This window comes from Plutella xylostella, chromosome 6, assembly GCF_932276165.1.
Source record: "Plutella xylostella chromosome 6, ilPluXylo3.1, whole genome shotgun sequence".
Classification (NCBI taxonomy): Eukaryota; Metazoa; Arthropoda; class Insecta; order Lepidoptera; family Plutellidae; genus Plutella; species Plutella xylostella.
Genome location: NC_063986.1, coordinates 2390569 through 2416010, shown reverse-complemented (window position 1 = coordinate 2416010; position 25442 = coordinate 2390569). Strand labels below are relative to the sequence as shown.

The following is a 25442-nucleotide window of genomic DNA, read 5'->3' as shown; positions in this document are numbered from 1 at the left end:
TAAATGTATGGAGAGACGGCGCGGCGGCGTCGGCAATGCCGATGAAGTGGACGCACTTGTGTGAATTTCTATACGAAGAATACTGAATGCGATGCGTGAAAGATAGGAAAAACAGGGTACTTTTATAGTAACTCCCCTTTTGTTGCACCCTACCTAATGAAGACCAACAAGAAAATGCGTTTATTAAAAAAAACAAAAGGGTGTAGAATAATAAAGAAATACATCGATTAAAGTACCGTCTTAAACAAATAGATGGACTAAATAATTATGAATGAAGTACTTACACTACAAAAAAATATTCTATAAATCATGAGAAAGTGGTGAATTTACAATATAAAACTCAAAATAATTTATCATATCAAGACTTTTTAAAATTATATAATTGGATTACAAGAATTTTATATCAACAAGTACAATACCTAAGTTAGTCTGAACATAGACGTTCGCTAAGATGTACTAAGCTATTACGTTTTCCCTAGGCTACCTTCTCATATCCGTTCTTAGGTTCTGAATATGCAAATATTGCACTTAGGAGCCATACTTGAAACCTAGGTAAAGTACTCAGAGAATTATTACCTATCTATGGTTTACTACTTACATTATAATCTTTAGGTATATTAGAAGCTACAAGGTTGCAATTTTTTATGAGGTTCTCTTTAAATTTTGCTTTGCTTATAATAATTAATATAGGATATCAAACAGCTGAAGCCACAAATACTGAACGGCTCGACTCATTATAATGAAACATAATCAATAACACTCTCAACCGCATCACTAATCTAACAAAATATATTACGAAATTGGTAATAATTCGGAACAAACACAGACTTACGTAGAATCACGTAGAATTGCACCCAGTTTTCTGTTGGGAATTTAAAAAGAACAATATTTTATGAAGGATTTCCATTAGAATGTTCAGTTCAGTACAGAATAAACCACTTCATAGTAGATATTATCTCTTAGGTACGACAGAGAATCCTTTATCAAAATGGCCAAAGTCCGCTCTTCACAAAAGATAAACTCACTCACATGAAAGATTCTTCTGAAGGCAGCCTTTGTGTGCATCATTATACATATAGCCGGGTTGCTATTTAATATTAAAACGTACTCCAAGATAATGAAGCTACAGAGTTCAAAGTGAATGTTTGAAGATACAGTTAAACATTCATATGGTATGGCACCGAATCTGTCCCAAGGGGTAAGGAAGTCGTGTGATGTTGGATGGCGAAGCGTGTTATGGGTGCCACCCTTGAAGAGGGTGGGGGTTTATCAGTGATCGACACTGCTTATTAGTGTTCAATCACTGATAAAGCAGGTATCCTCATACCTGCATGTATCAGCAGGTATCTTTAACACAGGTTTTATTAATGATTCTATGTGAAGATATCTCAAACCACAATTAGTGCCTATCAGTCGAATTTATGGCCAGGTCAGGATTCGAACCCACGCCACCAAGCTCTGAAAGCAGGATTTTTGTACCTGTGGTCTACGATGTCGTCATTTTGAGTCCTTATTAGAAAAATCATTAGGTATTCAGTTTATAAAGGCATTTTTGTTTTTAAGTATATTTTCAAGATTTTCAGCTGAAGTTCTTAATTACTTCTTATACATTGACCTCAGGTCGTTCACTGATGAAATTCCACTCTATACAGGGAGGTGCAAATTGATTTTATCACGGCGATTGGCAAGCTCAACTGTGCGGGTATTTACCGTCTGCCATTATGCGCGTTGGCTCGTTTGCCGTCGCACATTGCGTGTCGTTTGTTTCACTGAAACGTACTTTATTATGGTGTGTGAAATATACGGTCGTAATGTATGGTGTATTAAAAGTTTTATGTATTTAGCGATGAGTATAAATAATAAATAATGAACTTTGCTATTGCAAACTTGGTTCAATTTATTAAGTTTAGATAGGTAAGATTTTTTTACTGCACTCGTGATATACGGATGTATAGATTGACAGACAAATATGGCGATTTTTTTTAAATTTGGCAATGTAACCTATTGATTGTATTGTAATAAAGTATGAAAAGGTTTCGAATTTTCAACTTCCGGCTTATAATATTACTTTTAGGGAACTCTGTACTGTATATACAACTTATGTAGAACGAACGCCCCCGGAGAGAAAGTCCTAAATATATAAGTTCAACTTAAAGTAAACATATTCACCTTTGTTCAAAAGTTTTTATTTGACATTCCCTGCTTACTTGTATGTATAGGGCAGCGGAAACTTGAAATTTAAACCTTTTTCTTTACATAAATTATGAACGTATTTACATAATACTTTTGCTTCGAGATAAAAAAATTGTGATATAAGTATTCAGGGTGTTGTCACGCAAAACAAGTAAAATCAATAAAACTATTTTCTGAGTTATAGTACATCTACCTCATAGAAGCAATAAAACTAACGTTAAAAGCTGCCCAGATATAACTAGGTATTCTGAGTCTGTAGAATTAAAGTGCAAAGAGAACATTCAATACTTAAGAAACTATCTATTATGTGTCTCGTAATTCTTTTTCTCTCCTTTTGCATCCCCGAGAATGACCAGTCCATCGCGAATTCCTAGCCTTTGCTCGTACTTTTATTCAATTCATTAATTGGCCCCGATAGCCCCGATACAGAGACAGAAGTCTCTTTGACAACGTGCCGTTGCATCAAATAATCTTGATTACATTCGACACTCTTTGGAAATGAAGCTTTCACACAAAATAAAGGGATGCTTTTTCAAAGGCAATCGATACTTTTTCTGATCTTTTGAGTTGGTAATGAGGTTGATGGTTACTGATTGCTACAGATAATGGCAGTTCATGAGAAAAAATGGTTTTAATGTGTGTATTACGTAAGGTAAAAATAATTTAACCATATAAATCGGCCATTTCATAGGTAAAGACCTAATATTATTACAATCTACTGTATGTGTAGATATTACCTCAATTTAATCCTAAACCTACGTCTATAAATCTGCCCTATACTGTGAACATGGCCCTTCGGAGACAGCTAAGGGTCAATAGGCCAGTAAACTCAAGAGCGAGTGTACTAAATGTCTGCTGCCCAAATCCAAGTCTTCTGGCGACTCAAAAGCAATATATACTGATATTCAATACATTGCTGCGCAGAAGAAAATTGAACCTCATTTCTACTCACATTTGTAAATAGTAACTGCTCGGCGTTATATACCCTCAATTAATTCCTTAGACTTAGAGGTGTTTTTTTATTTGTTTATACTTTGATTGCACACTTTACAACAGTAAAAAGGTTTATGTGTTGTGCTTAGATGGCCCAGAACAGAGTGTTGCGTTCCGTTAACTCCTAGCCTATGTCCAGCAGAAAAACTATGGCTAATGCTGTTAATGTGATGAACAAAACACTATCGCTCTGAAATAGCTAAGATGCCATGAATAGGTCACCAGGACTCACTCGACTCACCAGTCGGTCACAGTCGGCTGCCAAAGGCAAATACGGGAAGCTAGACTCTTTCAAATATTTATAAAGCCACGTTTCACGTCTATCGTACGCGATAAACCGATTTTTAAACTTCTTCGCAGTGTGCCGCGGTGGAAACCTGCAGGGGAAATACTTTATGGAAGGGGGAAGAGCGAATATTTAAAGTATGAAAGCAAAATTTTATCATTTACTGAACAGTTCTCTCAATGTATATCCACTAAAACGTTCAAATTGTAAATATGAAGAAAAAAATATTAATGAGTATCATCGTTATTAATTTTAAACAAGTCATGTTGTTGTATAAAACAAACTTACAGCGTTATTAATTTCAAGGACAAAAAATCCGCGATGGATTAACCTAATTTGAGGTGGCGCTTCGCCGTCAAAACAATAATTCATTTAAACTAAATTTATCTGACCTTAACCTCCTTTCACAATCTAAACCGGTAAAACAACTGGCTGAAAAAGAAAAAATAACAAAGCAAACTTGCAGCTCTATGAAAGAGTTGTAAATATTGCAACGCAGGTTTGCTCGGAAAATTGTTGCCCCTTTTGTGCTGCTGTTGGCAACTGTGCGAATGCGATGGTGCGGGTAATCTAATTTGAAAGTTGTCGCCGGTGTGTTGGCACCCCTGTCATAATTAACTGGAGGCCCGCGCTGGGCCATGAATAACTAAATACTGGAGGCACTCAACGACACTCGCTTGTTAGCTGTGATAATATGGCGTTTTAAGATGGCGGCATGTGTGCGGTTTTTGGCGGGCATCGTCGAATAATTTAGAGGTTATGTTTAATACATAGTAACGATTTTAGATTCATATTCATAAATGTTTTGTAGTGTTGTTTCATTGCAGCTATTTTTATAGCGACAGCCGATATGATGACATGATGTACAAAGCAAAGCTCGATTCGTACATTTTGTGCTATGTAGTAAGTACTCATTTGAATTCAGTTGAAACAAACCAATATGCATACTGGCTTACTACAGCTTTACATATAGTATTCACACCAACAAAAACCAGCAACTGCTGAATGTAACATGATAGCATTACATTTTATCTCGCTTTATTCTTACTTGAATTTTATATGTGAATTTAACTGCAAAAGGTAAACGTGAAAAACGGCTGCGGTTCGTTTTAATGAACTCTGTTATTTTAAAGTGCACAAATAAAACTCGTTTAAATATTCAGTCGTTTGGATTGCAGCGCCTGCAATTGAGAACACACTTTAGTTAAAGTTTAATTTTGTGGTTGGCTAGCCAGCTTGTGTAGACGGAGAAAGATAGGTACCTACATAGCGCATAATAATCGTGAGGAACATCGGAATATTATCCGTGAACCATTTTTTTATTTCCATCACTCCAAAAATTCTGATCCACGTATTGACTGACAAGTGAAACTTTACGATCGCAAATATTTTAAAATAGTATTTTGCTATCAGTGCATCGGAACCTGGACTTCAGCGACCTGAGAAGGAAATGGGGTCAGTGAGAAATTGAGAATACTCCGTAACATCACAGGTTTATTACTGCGTCTTACTTTCAGTGGTTTCAGTGGTTCCGCGCACGCCAACAACCGAATATAAATGAAAATGAATTTACTCTGGACTGCCCTGGGAAAGAGGACCAGTGCCGGTTCTTTCCTGTAAAGAAGTTGAAGAAGATCCAAGAATAAATAGGTGGTCCTAGTGAAAACCTACGGCAGTTTGGAACTAAAGAGAGAGGAACAAATAGTAATAAATTTAAATGTAAGTTTGTAATCACAATATTTTGTGTGAAATGTGTTGCTGCTTTAACAATATAGGTAATCTCTAATTCAAAAAACCTGATTGTTGGAAAAACGCCTTTATTCTTGAATAAAAAATAACTAATACCGTCATAAATTGACAAATTGTACAGAGGTTAGTCATTAGGTAGGTATAAGTAGACAAAATAATAGTAGGTAAACTTTTCATGGTATGGAAAACATCTGGTAAATTAGAGAAAGTGCCATTGATATGTAACACTAAGAGAATAAGCCGTATATCACAGTAACGGAGCCACATTACCCTAGTTGTTTGTGACAAAAATTAAGTGAAAGCTTTTTGTGCAGCCACTCTAGCGTTCGCGGCCAAAAACAGCACTAAACTGAGTCCACGCCATTTATCATTTCGCGCGCAAACTTTTCTATCTATGTCCGTAAAATCTAATCAGAGAGCAAACCAACTGTTCCCAGCTCCAACAAATGGGGCAAATGAACTTGGCAGAACTCCCAACTGCGGTATTGCTGGTGTCTTTGTGATAATTTTCCTCCTGAACTCCTTTCTTTCTTATTATCTACCCCTATGATTGCGTCTTAGCCCGGTATTATGTATGCAATAGCTGCTGCTTCATTTGTTCGCCGACGCCCGGTTCTTATTTTTCTCTCGGCTATTTGTTAAATATTCAATGGCGAAATAAAATATTTCTTACCGATAAAGTGGCAGGAAAATATTTTGCGACACAATGCTTATTCAGCCTAGTAGTAAAGTTCCGTTGCATTTTATTTCTGTTTTGGGTACCTATTAAATACTAGTTGTATGACAACCATTTTGTTTAGTATCAACCAACCTCCCCACTTTTTAGATGACACTTTTAACTTGCACTACAAAATACACGCTCAAGCACATGACTCTCATGAGAAACTAGTTAGCGGTTGGAAAAAAACCCTCTACCACGCACTAGAAAATCACCAGGCGCTGAGCTGTGAAAAACGCTCTAACGGCTAGAAATTCATAAAGCTATCCAATGCGGAGCGTGGATCAGAGGCACATAAAATTTACATACTAAACCGGCAATGGTCGCCTGGACCTGGGTAAATCAGGGAGATTGTGTCAAGCGTGGCGTGCGGGCTCCAAGCGGTGCACGGGACCCGAAAATCTATCAGAATTTTCTAGTGTTTGTGACTATCGGACTGTGGATTTTGAGCACTTGGATGGATCAAAATTACAATAATTATAACTGTTACCTAGTAGGTGCTTTAAGAAAACGGTCCAAGACAACGCGATTATGTTATGTAAAACAAATAAAAACTTGGAAATCCTTACAAGATACTCACTTAATCTTGTCTCGAATTAAAAACGAAGCGAATTTCCTTTATTCTTAATCAGCAATTTCCGTATTTTCACATGAGGTTGTTTTCCTTTGTTACTCTATTGGGAGTTAGCTTGAGTTTGCAGCTACAATGGCCAGTTGATTCAAAGAGAATTGATCGAGTCTGCAACTAATAGACTTTGAGAACAATGAATAATAATGTTGCTTGGCCTGTTCATTTTAAAACAAAGGAATTGTATGTTACTGAATTTAAGTTATGAAACGCAAATACTTTGGAAATACTTTATATTAAACCTACTAAAACAAAAGATAGGTATACCTACTTATAATAAATAGGCAAAGAAGATAAAGTTAGGAAAATGTGTGAAAAAAAGTTATTTAGGCATTATAGGCTGGTTTAGTTCGCAACTCTAAAGTAGGGAGTAGGTACCGTATAAAAATTATGTAGCCTAAATAATTTCCCACAGGCAATCCAATGGCCCCTCACGTCAATATTGTTCATATCAATCAGTTTTTTATTGAACATGGCGAAAAAACATCGGCCGTAGCTATAAATAACGTAGTTTGCAACTAACCGGAACTACACGTAGGAACAATAAACCAAAAACGCGAAACAAAACGTCAACCAACGAGGTCGCATGCCAACGCAATAAATAAATAAATATACGACCTCTATGCGCAAAGTTGCACTGTCACGCTTCATTTTGCTCTGTGTGCGAATCTGACATCGCTTTTATTCTGTGATGGACATTTCGTCTTCGTGAATAGCGCTTAATTCCCGCCAATTTGCGAAGTTTCTTTTAAAACTCCGTGCGGCTTCTTTTATTTCAAATACGTGTAGAACGTGACGGGTGTTGGCGCTAACTTAGCACAATGTCTCTAAGGGGATGTTGTAGAGAACTCGAAATTCGCTAGACCCAACTTGTTCACTTTTATTGCGGAGCTTACTAGATACCTGAGAGTATCGCTGGCTATGTCGCTGTCGTAGGTTGCGAGTGAAATGATGTGGAAAATTCGGAGAGTTTGCGAGGCAAATTTCAATATATTATGAACGGTTGGGCAAGTTTTCTGGCAATTGCTGGCGCAAATCAGATGCAGTATGAGATTGTTTGCAGTTTGAATAGCTTTCTCTGGAATGCTGTGTTTTGCTACGGGCGTAGTGTCTAACGTACTGAACGTATGTAGGTTAGGTACGTGAGTTTGGACGTTTGTTAGGTGTTTTGTGGTTAATTTCAACCTGTATTGTATTGTACGTACTGGTGTATGAAAGTGATTTCTGTGTTTCTATCTTTTGGTAAATGATAATGTAATAATGAAGATGAATAATCTTTATTTTTTTTATCAAAGGGCGTAGTTATTTAGGATCATAGAATTTTATTGACATAATTAATTAATACAATAGAAAAATTCGGTAAGTACCGTATGTTTAGACAACATTTCGACGATGTATTTAGATTCGATACAAAGCGAAAAAAAACAAACAGCTCCATAGTACCTAGTTCACTGGAGTTATTTTAATATATCATGTACATCAGATAAAAATCACATAACACAAACATTTGACCTCAAAAAACTGCCTTTGAACACCGCGCCTGTAATCAAAAACGCCTTAACCAACAACGGCCAAGGTTTATTAACTCCTGAAAGGCATCCATTCAGCTATACAGCACCTGCACGGGTCATTTATTAGAGAGCAATCAACAGGCCATTATATCAAGCTGATCTATGCGCCTCAATTAGTTTTGCTTCATTTTAAATTGAGTTTGCTTCAAAAGAGGATCGGATCTAAACTGATGATGTATTTATACAGGGAAGATTTATACGATGTGTATTTTACCGTCGTACGTTCATTCATATTAATTTGTTTTAAATTTTAAATAATTTATTTTACTCCTGAAAACTCTCTCCTGTCTAATTTATATCTTTTTCTCACCTCAAAGAGATAAACAAAATGCTACGAACGGGCTACGAGGCTACGAAAGCGCTACGGGACTACGAAAGTGCTACGAATGACTACGGGCTACGCGCGTGCTACGGGTAAGATATTATGAGAATACTATCTATACAGAGTGGGATTATACAGGGTGTTGCAAAAAGGGTATACTAAGCCGAAACCTACATGTGCAGCATGGTATATCTAAGCCCGAAACTGAAATCAGAATTTCAAAATTCGCGAAACGTACGGCCCAACAGCAGATAAAAACAAGTAATAAAAAATAAAATAAATAAACTTAAAATAACACAATTTAAGCTTAAATATTACTCTGTAATCTAACTAATTCATCCAACTTTCAACACTTCATTTGTATACTATGTTTTAAACTGAATATTCATTAAAAATAGATAGGTATCGTAAGCAACAAGTTTTAATAGTTGTCTATAAGTTGAGTCCTGCATGTTATGCTAAAACTTTGCGAGCTTAACGCTATAACGCTATAAACATTGTGGGTATCAACAATGTAGTTTACCTGAACAGTTTAAATTATTAGCTGAACGTTAATATTTAGAATACAACTAGAAAACAGACCACGTGACCCAATTCGTGTGGCGTCATAATTAACGTGGTCCCGGGACAAATCTCATGCATAACTAAAGCTCGAACCTTCAAACCTTACCGTAAGCTATTGCCCAGTGCTGCCAACAAGACAGGGACTAGATTTGTGGATCAGACTATATTGATGACCTCAACTGGACCGTACCCGACACCATGATTTTTAACCTTGCATAGCAAGCGGTAAGATTCAAAATTGCCTGGCATTACATTCGAATTCAAAACAAATGAAGTGCAGGTTCAAACCTCACATTAGAGAGCGGGAATTTATTCGTGAACCAGAATCATGTGGACATAATCGATGTATAGAACAGCATAAATAAGTTGAAATATATGCATTAATAATAATATTTGGTCAACTAACTTCACACAGCTGTTGAATTATGCAAGAAATTTGTATGTATATTCCTATAAATATAGGTCACTATCTTAAAAACACTGATCTGTCATTGGCTCAAGCACTGATAATAGCTCACCATGAAGATTGATTGGCTTGTATCGTTAGCTTATGGAATGAAACATGCCAAGAGCCACTCTCCGTATTTGTGGCTGTAGATCGTCTATTGTTTCAAGTATTGGTCCGAACCCGAGGTTAAGTAATAGGTACCTAGGTACATATTTGGGACGATTCGGGGCTTATTGAAACTTGAAAGGAATCAACAGAACTGTTAGTACCTATACAGGATGTTGCAAAAAGGTTATATTAAGCCGAAAGGGGGTGACTCAGAGGGTCATTCATGAATTTTCAAAACTAGTAGAACAAAAGTTGTTCAGAATGACCTCCTGAGTTACCCCCTTTCGGCTTAGTAGGTATAACCATTTTGCAACACCCTATATAATTAGTTATAACATACGATATAGTAAAAACAACGATTTCATTTCTAAGATTATTAAAATAAGATACATTTGCTCCTATGGTATCCGTACTAAAACTCTATCAGTCCAATTTTCCTTCGAAATTTTTAGCGATCAATTTCATTTTTTCTTTAAACAAATATCTTACCGACCGGGTATCGAACCCGGGACTTTCGGCATAGCAGTCAAGGTCACTAACCACTACATCATTCGGTTGTCGTCATAAGTCGCCACTCCAATACGAAGTTTCTACAACTAGAGCCCGGTGTGAGAGTTCTCACGAAATTGAAAAAGTTGAGAGTGCATAAGAAAATCCACTTTACATCCATCTTGTTTTGAGTGTAATGATCCACACTTGCTGCTGCCGATAAAAAGGAACAGCTTATGAAGTTATATTTTTTATTGAATCTACAGGATGTTTCAAAAGTGGGATAGTACCTAAGTCGAAAGCAGGCGACTTAGCTACTTAGCTCGTCATTCTAAACGACTTTTGGAAACGAAAATTATAGGAATAACTTAACTCTCAACTTAGATCTATGTATATTTAATTTAAGTATAAAAAACTTTTTTTACCATTTCAGAGATGGCTGCGTAACTAGGTAGGTACATAGAATCTGATCTCTGAGGAAGAGGGGTAAATACAAATACTCTATTCGCTGCTAAACAAGAATCCATTATCAAATGCAATTTAGTTTACCGATCCGTAACGTTATGAGGTGAAAATATAATGAATTTCAAGCACCATTCATAATTGGATGATTTTCCATTAGAGAATTACTCGATAAGTCCTAATAGGATATTATTTGGCAGGAACGGTTTTAATTCGATTCACTAGCTAATGGCTGCGAGTCAGAATTCACTTTGTTACTTAGACAATGTGACCGACTTCGAACGAAGGGGAGGAAATATGAATAGTTTAGGCATCTACTGCATCACCCTGAGGGGAAGCTAACGGTGCCTCTTTAACCCCCGACAAAAAGAGAGGTGTTACTAGTTTAACGTATCTGTGTATATGTATCTGTGAGTTTGTATGTGGTTATCGTAGCTTTACAGTATTTGGGTCATCGTGTTACCCCGAGTTCTTTGCCAGATTTTGTCAAAATAGTCGGGGTTCTTCAACGTTGGTTAGAAAATACTACGTGGCTATGGATGCGATTGATATCCGCCAATCGTGTCATATTCATTGGTCCACACTCCACATAGCAATACACTGGTGGGAACAGATTTGTTTCACATCATAGCAACTCTGGTGGAGAGGCACTCTAAAAGGTAACTTATTTTACATATTTTGAACTTTATATAGGGTGTTAAATAAAGAGCTTTGTAAGCCGATAGGGCCTGACTCAGGGGGTCAATCAAAAAGTTCTACCTACGTCAATTAAAAATTAAAATAAGTTTGTTCTCCTAAGAAACACCGGTCTTGTGATTATGAACTATGTGAGGGTAAAACAATTTAAACGTTTTTTAAAAATTATTATTTACAAACATCCTGTACATTTGTAGAAACAAGGCGTGAGTGTTTATGTTACGACGGTTTATTCAAATTATTGCAAATTCAATTATTTAGATCGGATTCTGAAAACCTTTTTGTGTTCGTAATAGGAATGTTCTTTAGAAAAGGTTTCTGTTTGATATAATAATTTTCTTCTCTTTATGTTACATAATAAAACCTATTTCGTTATTATTATACGTATTTGAACGTAATCTGCAAATGGCGTAGTATATCTACTAATATTGATATACTTAGCTCAGTATGTATTTGTTTTCAATATAATATGAAAAGCAGTAATAATTTAGTTACTTAAAATATAAACTTTATTAATGTAAAAAGTGACTAACGGCCTTACCACAAAAACTTAGACAGTATCTAACAGATGTTTACCGCTGTCAAACCCCTACAAAATCTGTCAAATTTCGTTTTAAACACTTGTTAAACAGTGTTTAAAGTTTTTTGTGGTAGCACAGTAAAATTTTAACAACTAATAAATATTAAGTCTACTTAATAAAATATCAGTAGTATCAGTAAATCATAATCAAAACTCCTACTTTAATATTTTCTTTATAGTATCTTAAAAACATACTATGAAAACCATTAATAAACTTTTCCAATATGCAAAATTCAACTAAAAACGCAGTTAAACCAACTTAACTCGCAAACGTAGTGAAAACTTCAACCTAATCTCTTTGCCACTGGCAAGTAATAAAAATAAACTTTTACTACGCATCTAACTTTCAGTCCACTCTACATTCAATACCCTCTTACGGAGCGGGTACGAAATTGAAAAAAGAACATAAAAATTCAAAAAAAGAACTTACCGATGAAACGGCTGGCGCTGCGAGCCATAGACTCGGTCAGCTGGCAGCAGAAGGAGATAGAGATGAAGCTAAGAAACACTCCTTGGATCGTTTTGTTTAGCATTCTCGCTCACTCACACCATGTTTACATGTCAAGTTGCTAGTCTGAAGCCACTTGGAGGCCTGAAGGTCAACAGGCGTCGCGCGGTCGAGTGTTTTAAGAGCGAGCCTGAACTAAACTGGGAAGCAACTGGGCCGGAGGGTAAGGTGCGGCACTATGGATGAATTCCCCGATCGCCTCGCTACCTGTCTCCCTCACACTTGTGGGGTTCAGGGACGCGTTGTGGAAGGGTTGTGAGTTTCGATCGAGTTGCAGGTTGGTAGTGGCAATGCGATGCTGCGGAGGTGAGATTGCATAGTGAGGTACATTTTGCGACGTATGTGCTATGCTCCGGTGCATCAATCGCCTATATACGGCGTAATAGCTCCGATATTGCCTCGCTGTTTTCTTTGCAGGTGAAGGAAGAAGTAAATTGAAAAACTTTATTTTCTCATTGAATGATTAAACGGAAGAGAAGAAAGGAAATCGACACTTTATAGTGTTAGATCTTCCATCATTATGTGCACGATATATTCTAGTTTAATGTACCGTTTGGTAAGTAAATATGTAACGGTTGGTAAATGGAGTTGATGGTGCATTAAATTTGATCCCTTATTTCATGCGGAATAATGTAGCCACAAAATAAACCCTCGTTAGTATTAATAGGTGACCTAAATAACTCCCTACGCCAAATATAACTCGTTAGGGAGTGCAAACACCCAGACAAAGAACATTAAAGTAGTGCCTAATGCAGTTTGATAATATTCATTAATTTATAGCTGTTATGCAAAAGCTATATATGCTTTAAGAAAAGGACTTGTTCATTTATCGCATAATACCTACATACAAATTTGTAAATAGTTTATCTGAAATAATTTTACTGGTAAGTAATTATAATAATTATTAATGTAGATAAATAGATCATACACAAAAATATGATAATATACCTTGAAGAAAATTCTGCTCTGGTTTTTTTTATTTAAAATTATATAGAAATGTTGCATCAAGCGATGAAAGCTTTCAATCGGAATAAACCACAAACGTATATTTCAATATCATTTGATAAATCTGCCTGATGCCTACGTTTTTTTTTTATATATTCCACAGGTAGACTCTGGCTTATGTGCAATGTGCATGGTTTTATTACGCCAATATATTTTAATATTCAGCCATTTTGATAGTTATTCAGTGTAGCGCATGTGGTAGTGATTCGTCCGTAAAATTTAATACGCCAATAAAACATGCAGTTCCATGGTACTGGAGGGTTACTCTATACTGACGAAAAACGAACGAACCTGTCGTGCAATCAGCACGTTTCATACGACGAGATAGAGTCAGCAGCAGCGCTCCGCTATTTTGAGTTATATAGAGTGACCCCCCAGTTACAATAAAAAGTTTCTGCCGACAAGCCGCTCCGCTCCCGCTCGTGACCTTATTATTGTCACTTCGAATCTTTGCATAGACCGGTAGGAAAATGCACAAAACGGGTAAATTATCAAAAAAATATTCCTCCTCTTCTTTGGCGTATGCTAGCTGGATTTGACCGGTCGGTCGGTGATACACCCGATTCCGCGTTGTTCTATGGTCGGTGATATGGAAATTTATTCATCGAAATATTTACCTCCTGATTCCGAGTGGTATATTTCTTAAATGTTAATTGTTTAAAGTACCTTTTGTCCTTTACTCGATATCGGGTCATTATCGTTCGATGTGTGCAAACAGCCAATGAAAGTATTGCGCTATATGAGATTGACAGTTTCAGCGTAAGTATATGCCTATCTACCAACTATAATTTATACTTATGTATGAAGTTGACTGTAGGTGATGAAACATAGAACAAGGTGGACAAGGGTGGTAGAAAACATAGCACGTTATAAATAACGTTCAGCCTGAAACTGGGCCGTTTGAAGGCTATACGTCTGTCTGTGGCACTAGGGTTGCCAAATAAAAAGCTCTCAATAATAAGAACACCCCTTCTCACGATTTAATCTGTAGAAAACATAGAATGACGCGGACTCGGGTGTACCTACCCTCACTTAAATAACTTTAAAGTTATATAAGTTTTATTTTAATTTTGAACACATAAAAACGAAGCCGCTGGATGCAGATGGCGGGTGACCGTTTGGGGTGGCGATCGTTAGGAGAGGCCTATGTCCAACAGTGGACTACAGAAGGCAGAGAGAGAGAGAGAGAAAAACGAAACCGCTTCTCCCAAACGATGTCCGTGCCATCCAGTAACGTTATTACATGAATTCTCAAAGTTTTGCATCAAACACCTGGACCCGTATTTACCTGCCTATAAATTACTTCCCAACTTACCGACTTGACCGAGTACTAAAGACTTACTGTGGTCTTGCTAAGTTGCAGTTTGAACATAACTTCTGTGTCGGGACCCAACATAGTTTCCAAGCATATTATAGCCGTTGACTTTTGGGGGCTGGATAATTTAGATGTATTATGCGGCGTTGACACTCTTTAATTCCTGTTGGGAATTTGTTACTTTGGTTCAGAGTAATAAAATCGTACTTAATATTATAAACGTGGTAAAAGTATCGCACATGAACAGCAGGTTCTACCTTTTTTGGCATAAGATTTATTTGCCTAATCTCGTATTGCATAGTAACGTTTGGTCAAAGTCTCGTTACGCCGAAAATCGTATGGCATAAATCTCGTTTAGTAAAAAGTTATTTCGCATAACATTGTTTAGCCTAATAATGGTATGGCCAAATCTTGAATAGCCTAATAATGCTATGGCATAGGTTTATTAGGTTTATACAAACTAATAATATTCGTTTGGCTTTAACTTTGACGGAGCGTCTCCCTACATAGCCCAAAATGGTGCCTTGTATTGTTTCCGCTGTTTGGAAAACGCTCCGCTCCGCTTCGCTGCGCTCCGCTTTGGTTTTGATGAACATGAGCACCTAACACGCTCCTCCTCGCTTTGCTCGTCGTCGCACCTATTTTTAGGTTTCGATCTCATGGGGTTTGTAATAATTATATTGGTCGTTAACTTTCTATTTTTTGATCATACAATATCGTGATTTTCGGGATGTAGGAGAAAAATACCACAATTTGTACATTTACTACATACTTAATATATTATTTATTAAGATAACATTACGAGAAACAAGATTATACATAGGTATAGACGAACATAAATTTGAGCAAACGAAACTTAGGTGTTTAAAGATTGTGCCTAAAGAGTTTTAGACGAAACGAGCCTTATGCCACATAAGTCTTGGCAAAGTGATGGTTCGGCCAAAAAAGTTTAGACCATACGAGTTATGCGAAATGAGTTTTGGTCAATAAAGATTATGCAAGATGAGCGGAACCCTGAACAGCATTATTGATTTAAAATTAATGGCTACGCTTACCTGTAACCACAAAAAGCATCATAATGAGATCGTAATGATCACGATTCCAGATTAAATTTAAAATTTCAGCGAATATCAATTATTGCTTTTTGCCAATACTTCAATAATTATAGTCGCGACAAACGGAATACATTGAATGAATGTATGTTTTTTTGTAATGTTTGCACAAAGTAATAACAGGAATAATTTGCTGGTATTAGGAATTTCGGAAATAATCATTGTTCAATATATTATTATTATTTCCTTTATAAAATGCCCTAAAAGTGTTGGTTTTTATTAAAATAAAAAGTAATTATTTTATTTTCTCGACAAGCTTTTTAAAATCACTAGTAATGTCATGTGGAATTTGATCTAGGTGCAATTTGATTTTAGCAAACCTAGAGTTAGTCAATAATAGGCTATAGAGAGGTAGAATAGAAGTCTATCATTCCTCGTTATATTCCCTAAGGCAAGAAAATATCTCGACAGAACAGCGCTATAGCAGAAGACAGAGCTAGTACAAAGACAAAAGCACAAACAAGTTTAAAACAGAGCTTAGAGACTTCTAACGAACTTACCTATAATAACTAGGTATAAGCTTTGCTGGAAAAAGTAAGGCTTTAGAAATGGTACTGAAGTTGTCGTATTTTTATTTTACTTTGCAAATGTTTTAAAAGCAAAGAAGCTTATGGATCACGTTTTTAAATGAATATGTATTTTTTAAACCAAAATCCACTTACTATCTATTAAGTTTTTTCTTCATAAGAAACTTCAATAGCATTGGTATAATTATGATATACCTAATATTTATTCACTCAATTGTATTTTTTCCTGAATAAACTAAAACTACCTACCTATTTAAAAGCTATCAAAGAGTCGTAAAGGGTTAAGAGCAAGAGGTAACTTATATTTCCTTCTCCCATAGGAAGCCTTAAAACTTTGCTATCATCTTACATTTTGTGATAGTCCCATTGAGACACAACATTGTTATTCGATTCTAAATAAAATTATTGTTAAACGCACCTACTGTTTACTAAATAGTTACTAAGAACCTCCTGTAGGTTGGCTGGTAGAAAATGCTTTTGTAAATTTATATCCTATATTTGTGCTATAAACAGTTAAATTAATAAATTAGTAGTAAGCCCACCCTTTGTACACTTATGTTATATTTGTGAAATGTACTATGAATAAAGTATTAAATAAATAAATAAATACCATAGTTTTGTTATCATAACCGAACGAAAAAAACACCGGATGTTATAATTTATAAGGACGTGACGAGTGTATTTGTTTGTCAGAGTGTGGCAACATTCCTCTGAAATCGATTAGATCTTATAAAGGGAATATCACTGTTTGAACCCAAGCGGTTTCTTACTACATAGCATCTCCGATACGAAAAGGACATAGAGAATAAATACTTTAAGCGGAATTCCAGTGGAAAATACAGATATACAGGTTGTTGGGGCCATAGGCATAGGGTCAAGGAACTTCGTGGGTACACACACAAACAGCTGACAGACAGGTACACAGATGTTTGTAACTCCTTCCCACCTTCCCTATCCTAACGGAAACTGCAGGTAGATGAACACTAGCTGTCATCTGCCACCTCAACGACCGACCCTCGTCCACTTCTACCACCGCCGCGATTCGAGTCGGTCGACGCACCTTACGCTCCCGTCACTCAATCAGCGATAGAAGCACACTTCGCCGCGTACTACAACACACGTAGCTCTACGCCGCGCACCGGTGCATCAGCACATCAACCTGGAGAAGAACGGGTGGAAAAATCGAAGAGGTCAAACGCATTTGCGCATGTTTGTAACTCCTTCCCACCTTCCCTATCCTAACGGAAACTGCAGGTAGATGAACACTAGCTGTCATCTGCCACCTCAACGACCGACCCTCGTCCACTTCTACCACCGCCGCGATTCGAGTCGGTCGACGCACCTTACGCTCCCGTCACTCAATCAGCGATAGAAGCACACTTCGCCGCGTACTACAACACACGTAGCTCTACGCCGCGCACCGGTGCATCAGCACATCAACCTGGAGAAGAACGGGTGGAAAAATCGAAGAGGTCAAACGCATTTGCGCAGCCGGACAACCGTTCCTGCCAGGTCAGTTTCTTCCTTCAAACTTCCCCCTTGCTCCTCCATTTCATGGTCCTTCGTAAACCGGATATTCCCTATTCCAGTCCATCCCGGTTTATTATTTACAAACATTTGTCTAAACTTCAGCACGTAACTGAAGTCTTCTAGTCAGCTGTTTTGTGTGTGTCATCGTGACGTCACCTAGTTTTTTCCCTTTGTCTATGGTCAATCGGTAAGAATCGGTTAGTCGAGTAGTGTCTATCACTACTCAACTTCAATCAGTATTCCGAGGATAGCACAGAGTAGAAGTTTGACGTCTGACACATTACTTTTTTAATTCAACTGGGACTGTTTAGGTTATATTTTTATTGTCGTAAATCAAATAAGATATAATGATGAAATCTGAAATTAAACATGTTAAGGGTGCCTCAGCCGACCCTATTAAAATATGTATGGTCCAGCTGGACACTGCGGAGCAGTACTTGAGTGGGGTCTACGAGTTGGCGTGTAGCCTTCAGGCAAAATCGGATGCGCCTGGTCTATCTATGTTCAGGGTTCGTTTCGAGGATCTGGAGCGGATGCGCGACCAATACCAGGACGCTTACTTGAACCTGAAGGGTCTGCCCGTCGACGAGACCGTGCTGCAGCAGGCTGACCAACGCTTCAACAAATTTTATGAGATCTTTTATTCGGTTAAAGTGATAGCTGAGGGATTAGTGTCGACAAATAGCGTCGCGGATGTGGAGCCAGTGAGATCAACTGCTCACTTCAAGTTGCCTGAGATTAGTCTGAGCAGTTTCTCTGGGGTCTACACTGACTGGCCAAATTTTATTGGATTGTTCGACAGTCTGATACACACTAATGGGGACTTGTCCAGTGTGCAAAAGATGCACTACCTTCTGAGTGTTCTGGACAAGGAACCTCTTAGTTTAGTTAGGCATCTGGAGCTGGCCGATGGGAACTATGAGATAGCTTACCAGCTCCTTAAGGAAAGATATGACAACAAGAGACTCATTGCCGACACACACTTGGAGTCCATACTTGCTGTGACACTCGGTCAACAAGGGTTGACTGGCAACCTTCGGAAGCTAGTCAACACCTTAAAGGAGAACACTATGGCTCTGAGTGTGCTTGGTTTTGAGGTCAAGGCATGGAGTTTCTTGTTGCTCCATATCATTTTAAGAAAGCTTCCCTTTGACCTTCGTAGTAGGTTCGAACTCGGTTTAGGGGGTTCGCCTAGCACCATCCCAACATTCCAAGACTTGCTTGGCTTTCTGGAAACAGAGTTGAGAGTCTTGGAGACTGTTGGTGGCTCGGGTTCCAGGGGGTCAAGCAACTCTAACAATGTGAAAACGGGGACTTCACACACTACAGTGACTCTCACTGCAGTGGCTGTGTCTTGTGCCCTTTGTCGGGTAACCACACCATTTATAGGTGCGACAGGTTCAATTCCCTGACACCTGTTCAGCGTAGGGAGCTTGTCGCACAACAGGGCTTATGTTGTAACTGCTTGCGTGCACACTCTGTAAGCAGGTGCACGTCCAAGTGCAGGTGTCTAGTGTGTGGTGGACATCATCACACGAAACTACACCTGCCAACATCATCATCATCATCATCTTGTCTGCCATCATCATCTGCAGCACCTAAGGATGGTCGACCCGCAGACTCATCACCCGGCTCCACGGTCTGCCATGGTTCAATTCACAACACCATGTTGTTAGGAACTGCCATGGTGGGGGTGTACGACCACAATGGTCACATACACCAGGTGAGAGCCTTGATAGACAGCGGCTCGCAGGTGTCTGTCATCACTGAGGAACTGGCGCAGCGGTTGCGGCTTCCCCGCACTAGCTCTAGGCTTCTTTACGGCTTGGGAGGTAAGCAGCGCTCCAATGGCAGCGTAGAGTGCAGGATCGCACCCCCTCAGGGTGCATCCCAGCCTGCCTTGGTAGCCACAGCCGTCGTGCTGAAGCACATCACGGGGGATCTCCCTAGTGCGCCTTTGTGTCCGAGCGTGTTAGAGCGGTGCAAAAGCATCAAGCTCGCTGATGATAGACTGTCTGTTCCGGGTCCCATTGATTTCCTGATAGGCGTGGACCTCTACAGTCGAATCCTGGATGGGTCGTCGTACCAGCTGGGTGAAGGACTACCTACGGCACATAGGTCTATCTTCGGATGGATCTTGATGGGTCAAGCACCAATAGACCGAGATAAGGTGGCGCTTCCCAACAAGTCCATCCAAGTGTCCGTTGGTGATCCCCACCCGCAGCGGTCGCGTCGCAGACCAGCGAGGAGACGCCCCACGCAGCGCATGCATGGCCAACCAGCGCCATATGCGGCCTGCAACTGTATCCACGCCTGCTGATGAACAGATACAACACACCTCATCACGGAAGCCCCACCGTGGTGAGGTCCAAACGGCAACTGGGGGCTAGCGATATGGTTTCAGTGAGACTCTGATCCAGACAGTCATCTATCAGGTCTCACCGTTCGGCATTACTAGGGAGATTTGCCGAATGTTTGTTTTGTACGGCTCCCTGTGGCTACTTAGGCCAGCATCTTTGGTGCATCAATGCATCCTGCGACGGCCTCTGTTCGAGAAACCTTCCAGTATTGAAGTTCTTCGCAGAGGTCCCGTCTTACTCTACGCTTGCCGGAGCTGCTCTCCGCTGCTCTACCTTCCAGTTTTTAGGCCGGTTCCGACTGACACCTGCGCATCTTCGCGGCACCACCGTCGTGATGGGCTTTGATTGTGTGGGTCGACATTCTCGGTGCTGGGTGCCCTCTTACTGAGGTACGGGCAGTGCAACGTGAGCTCTACTCTAGGTGCATGTGGTGCGAAGCGCACACGACACAGCAGTGAAGTCTTCGAAGGGATCGTGTTGGGTAGAGCCCCCGGGAAGTTTTCTCACTTAGGGAGCCGCGCGTCGTCTCCTGGTCCTATGGGTCGGGTCGATGCTTGACATCGGGCTGTCGAGTGATCGAATTAATTTTGGACGGGCTCACCCCAGGGAACTTATCTTTCAGGCAACTGTTGATCGAATTGGTTTCTGCATCCGGGTCCTGCTGTCGGCGCTTTCCCCGACGCTACGCTTATGGCGTTGGCGGCTCGCTCAGCAGGTCTCCTGTCGCGCATCTCGCCTCCGTCTTTGGGACGAGCTCTGCACATTAGCTGTAGGTTTCGGGCTGGCTTGTGGATTCCACTCAAGCCACGCCATACATGGTTATTTTTTTCGGAAACTTAATCTTTTTATTTTAATTTCACGTTAAAGAGCTTAGTGGCTCTTTGGGGGGCGGTTTATGTTGGGGCCATAGGCATAGGGTCAAGGAACTTCGTGGGTACACACACAAACAGCTGACAGACAGGTACACAGATGTTTGTAACTCCTTCCCACCTTCCCTATCCTAACGGAAACTGCAGGTAGATGAACACTAGCTGTCATCTGCCACCTCAACGACCGACCCTCGTCCACTTCTACCACCGCCGCGATTCGAGTCGGTCGACGCACCTTACGCTCCCGTCACTCAATCAGCGATAGAAGCACACTTCGCCGCGTACTACAACACACGTAGCTCTACGCCGCGCACCGGTGCATCAGCACATCAACCTGGAGAAGAACGGGTGGAAAAATCGAAGAGGTCAAACGCATTTGCGCAGCCGGACAACCGTTCCTGCCAGGTCAGTTTCTTCCTTCAAACTTCCCCCTTGCTCCTCCACAAGTACCTAATAAATAAATATACATACCATAACCAGCGATAAACAACGCATTACGCTAAAACACCAACTAACACATAGCTGAAATTGTAAATTTAAACCAAACATATCAACACCGCACTCTAATTGCAGTATTAACACGAGTTTGATAAGCATCATACCAACATTGTTTATTTATGCTAAGCTTACACTGTACCTGGATTATACACGGTGTGGATTGATTTAGGCATGATATGTAGGTACATTCCAATGAATCATTAAAACTATGTATATCTGGCATACGAAATTTATCTGCAGCATACCTAATTGTACTAGTAATTACGAAATTTTACATAAATTTTAGGTATTCCAAGTCATCTATTCTGGGGGCTCAAGCACTTTGCTAACTCGAATGGCTTTTAAACTAACCGTCGCTTATCCTGTTTCCCAACGTTAGGTTTTCGAGATGAACAGCTTTCCTCACGAACGATGTGATGTTTATCCTATTAAACCAGACTAAACAGACTAATCCTATGCATCATCAACTAGTACCTACAGATGAGCAGTAAAGTTATGAAGTAAACTGGCGAAATACAGCAATATTCCTTGTACCCCTTTGATCGGCCTGACCACTTGTACAAGTAGTCCGAAATGCATACTTCAACGTCGCCAAGTCCAATATTAGTCAGAAAGCCAGTGGGATGGAACATTGTATCAACATCCGAACTACTGATTGCTTTGTGCTGTGTTTTTGCTTGCACAAGACCGCCAGGCGCTTGCCTGTTGCACGGCTAACTTCTCTCCATATTTTATAGTTTACCTACACTGCCGAGAGTGTTTGCAGTGCTGAAAATTGTTGTTGGCCAAATATGTTAATAATTCAAGGCGCAAAAATTGGCACACTTTTGACGCTGAGGCCTGCTGCTGAAAGATTCAGGGTACTTACCTTTGTAGCGTTTGCATGACCTTCGTAGCACTTACATAAGTGATGCAAATTACGTCTGGACTGGGTTTTTTAGGACTAGTCTCATGAGCTTTCTTTAACTTAAGTAATTTAATTTTCGAACTGTTTTTATAAGATAACTAAACCATAAATATTTGTTGTTATGATGCTAATTCTAACTTTATACCAACCTAAGTTAAGTAAATATACCACAGCACCTAACATATAATACGTAGTTACCTTATTTACTGATATAATACAGTAAAGAATTCTTAAACAAATAAGAAATTTATAACCATTATGAGCATTACCTTTGCGTAAGTTTGCAACTAATTTGAAGTCTAATTTATTTTTATTGCTTATTCAGTGCGATTGTAACAATATTTCACGACTCTGGAACAGTTATTCGCAACCTGAAAATGTAATACTAACCGTCGAATAAAAGCCATTCGACCATACTCTACACGCTGCCGCGCCAAAAGTATTCCCTTTCAGCCCGAGATGGAGGCGAAAAATTTACAAAGAATTCGGAACTAAAATTCCTAACACTTTTATTCGCTGCCCGGGCATATAAATCGTGGACCGGTATACATATTTCAGGTAGCCTTGCACTTAGTGCAGTAAGGCAGAGCTGTAGAATGTAAGGCCTATGCAGCCTTCGTTTGTTCATTTATTCAGTGGTAACTTGTACTAGTGTGCTACTAGCTGTAAATATCCGTATTCTGTGATGTGTTCGTGAAGTTAATTTATAGTTTCCGACACTGATGTGATGAATGTATCAACTTGAAAAGTAAGTTTATAATTATAATATAGCTACTGTCCAACCAAATGTACAGAAAACCCTAAAATATTACATTGAAAGCCCAATGTTATTTATAAGATTTACTTTCTACTGAAACAATTATGTATGTGTTTTCTTTCCGATAAATGCATAAGCCACTGATTTTCCCAAGAGATCGTCACATAGTATCTTCATAATATTAAGTTACTTATCAAGTTTACTCTCACTTGAGTTCACATTGCCTCATTTCTCGAGTGCTCTTACGACGGTTATCCTCAAAGGGGTATTAATCAGAAACAAAGATATGAGAGAAACTGCTACTACACAGCTACTCCCTTTTTAACCGACTTCGTAAAAAGGAGTAGGTTCTGTATATATATAGGTGTATATATTTGAAATGTATTTGTGGAGACCTATATTTTTGGCAGTTATGGACCGATTTTGTTAATTATATTCTTGATGTATTGGGTTTACCTTAGAGGCCCTATTTTAATTTCAATATATTCACCTCCACGGGTGGGAAAAGGGTAAAAACTTCGTAAGTATACATTTACTATTACATACGAGTCAGGAATAGAATAGAATAGAATTCATTGCTAATTACATGAAAGGATTCAGAAACAGGGCCTCGAGTGCAAGTTTTTTCACGTATCGAGAAGTGAAATCGAAAACGCAGATTTGAAAAAACTCGCACTCGAGGCCCTGATCGAAAATACGAGACATTTTTCGTTATACCACAACTGAGATATGTGCTGTAAAAAGTAAGAAATTTAAAAACTATCTGGAATCCTTCCTAGACCCAGAATAGTTCTGTAGTTCCTTTGAGAGTGTCACCTTTAGCAGCCAGAAAATTGCAACGTACACTTGGAGGGTGAAGGTTAGAATATCTAAAATAGGTCGACAGTACTAGAGTTTAACGTGTAAGCAAAACAGCGAAAATTCAAACAAAGCAAAAATTTGATAAAAACAAACAAGTTTTTGACGAACTTACAACAACTTTGTGTTTAAAAAATTAGTTTTCTGTTTTTTTTCAAAATAGTTCTCTAAATAAAAGTTCAGAATGAAGCTTTTTCTAAAACCTGTAAAAATCTATTTCCGATCTTCTTTGGACAATATATTTTATTCCTAGTTCATTTACCTTACACACTTGATTTAATTTTATGTTTTGAGTATTTGCCAAGTCTCAGATGAAGTGATTTTAAGGAAATATTGCGCTTTCACATAAAATTGTATTTGTATAATAGCTTAGGGTGTACCTACGAAGTAGCCTTCTTGTGTGAATCTTGTCTGTACGCATAATTTATTATGCACTAGCTGTGCCCGCGAGCTTCGCTTCGACTTAAAAAGTTTTCCCGTGGGAATTCCGGGACAAAAAGTAGCCTATGTTCTTTCGCAGGGTCTACACCGTATGTATACCAAATTTCATTCAAATCCGTTCTGTAGTTTTGGCGTTAAAGAGTAACAGACAGACAGACAGACAGACACAGTTACTTTCGCATTTATAATATTAGTTAGGATAATACGCCCAGCGCACCCTGGGTAGTCAGAGACTATTTGTCAACTCTTTCACATGGAAACGGCTAAACCGATTTTTATGACGTTTATGTAGTAAACTGGATTAACAAATAGGCCTGATTTCCACGGGAAAACCTTATAAGTAAGCAAAGCGAAGCTTACCTATTCGGTATTCGTTAAGTTATCAAAATTGTTCCATATAAAAAAAATACATTGGCATTTCTCTAAAGAGCTATCCTCGGTCAGCTGAGAAATTGCTAATCGTTCGTCCGTTCCTTTAATTTCCGCTTCAGAAGACTTGGTCCGTGGTTTTAGTGCATTTTATTGAGTCTATTTCCGAATGGCATTGCCAAGCGACTGTCTGTTTAAGAACCTATGTAACTATGTAGTTGTAGGTCGTAAGTCGTTAGGTAACTTCGGATCTTGTAACGGCAGAAATTTATTAGGCACTAAATAAAACTAAGCGAAGTCTGAAGTGTTACATCGTACTTAAGTATTAATAACGTAAACTTTAAATACTTATACAGTGTAATAAAAAAGTATTGTATGCCGAAATTGGTTGACTCAGGGGGTAATTCTAAATATGACTATAATACAACAGCCTGTTGTTTTATAATAGGCATTTCATGGAATGTTTCTGAAACTACAGCTTATATTCTGTTTGAAATTTGGTTTGAATGAATATATTTCAGGTACGAATTCGAGTTTGTGGTAGTATATTAAATATTATAGGTAATATTGCATGCTTGC

At 38.7% G+C, this 25442-nt stretch overlaps 1 protein-coding gene and 2 long non-coding RNA genes across 5 annotated transcripts in view; 1 reads left to right on the top strand and 2 right to left on the bottom strand.

Moving 5' to 3' along the window:
- LOC105389987 (suppressor of lurcher protein 1) overlaps positions 1 to 25442 on the bottom strand; it is a 312632-nt gene that overhangs the window by 13781 nt on the left and 273409 nt on the right. The gene's annotated exons all lie outside the window — the stretch shown is intronic.
- Positions 17127 to 17753, bottom strand: LOC125491484. The gene is made up of 2 exons (XR_007268333.1): positions 17503 to 17753; positions 17127 to 17220 (listed from the first exon to the last, which is right to left on the bottom strand). It is a non-coding gene; the product is annotated as an uncharacterized LOC125491484 (long non-coding RNA).
- On the top strand, positions 17214 to 21419 carry LOC125491485. 2 transcript variants are annotated; one of them, XR_007268334.1, is made up of 3 exons: positions 17214 to 17464; positions 17747 to 18209; positions 21032 to 21419. It is a non-coding gene; the product is annotated as an uncharacterized LOC125491485 (long non-coding RNA). The 2 variants fall into 2 exon arrangements; XR_007268335.1 differs by having other exon boundaries at positions 17747 to 18115; positions 21032 to 21308.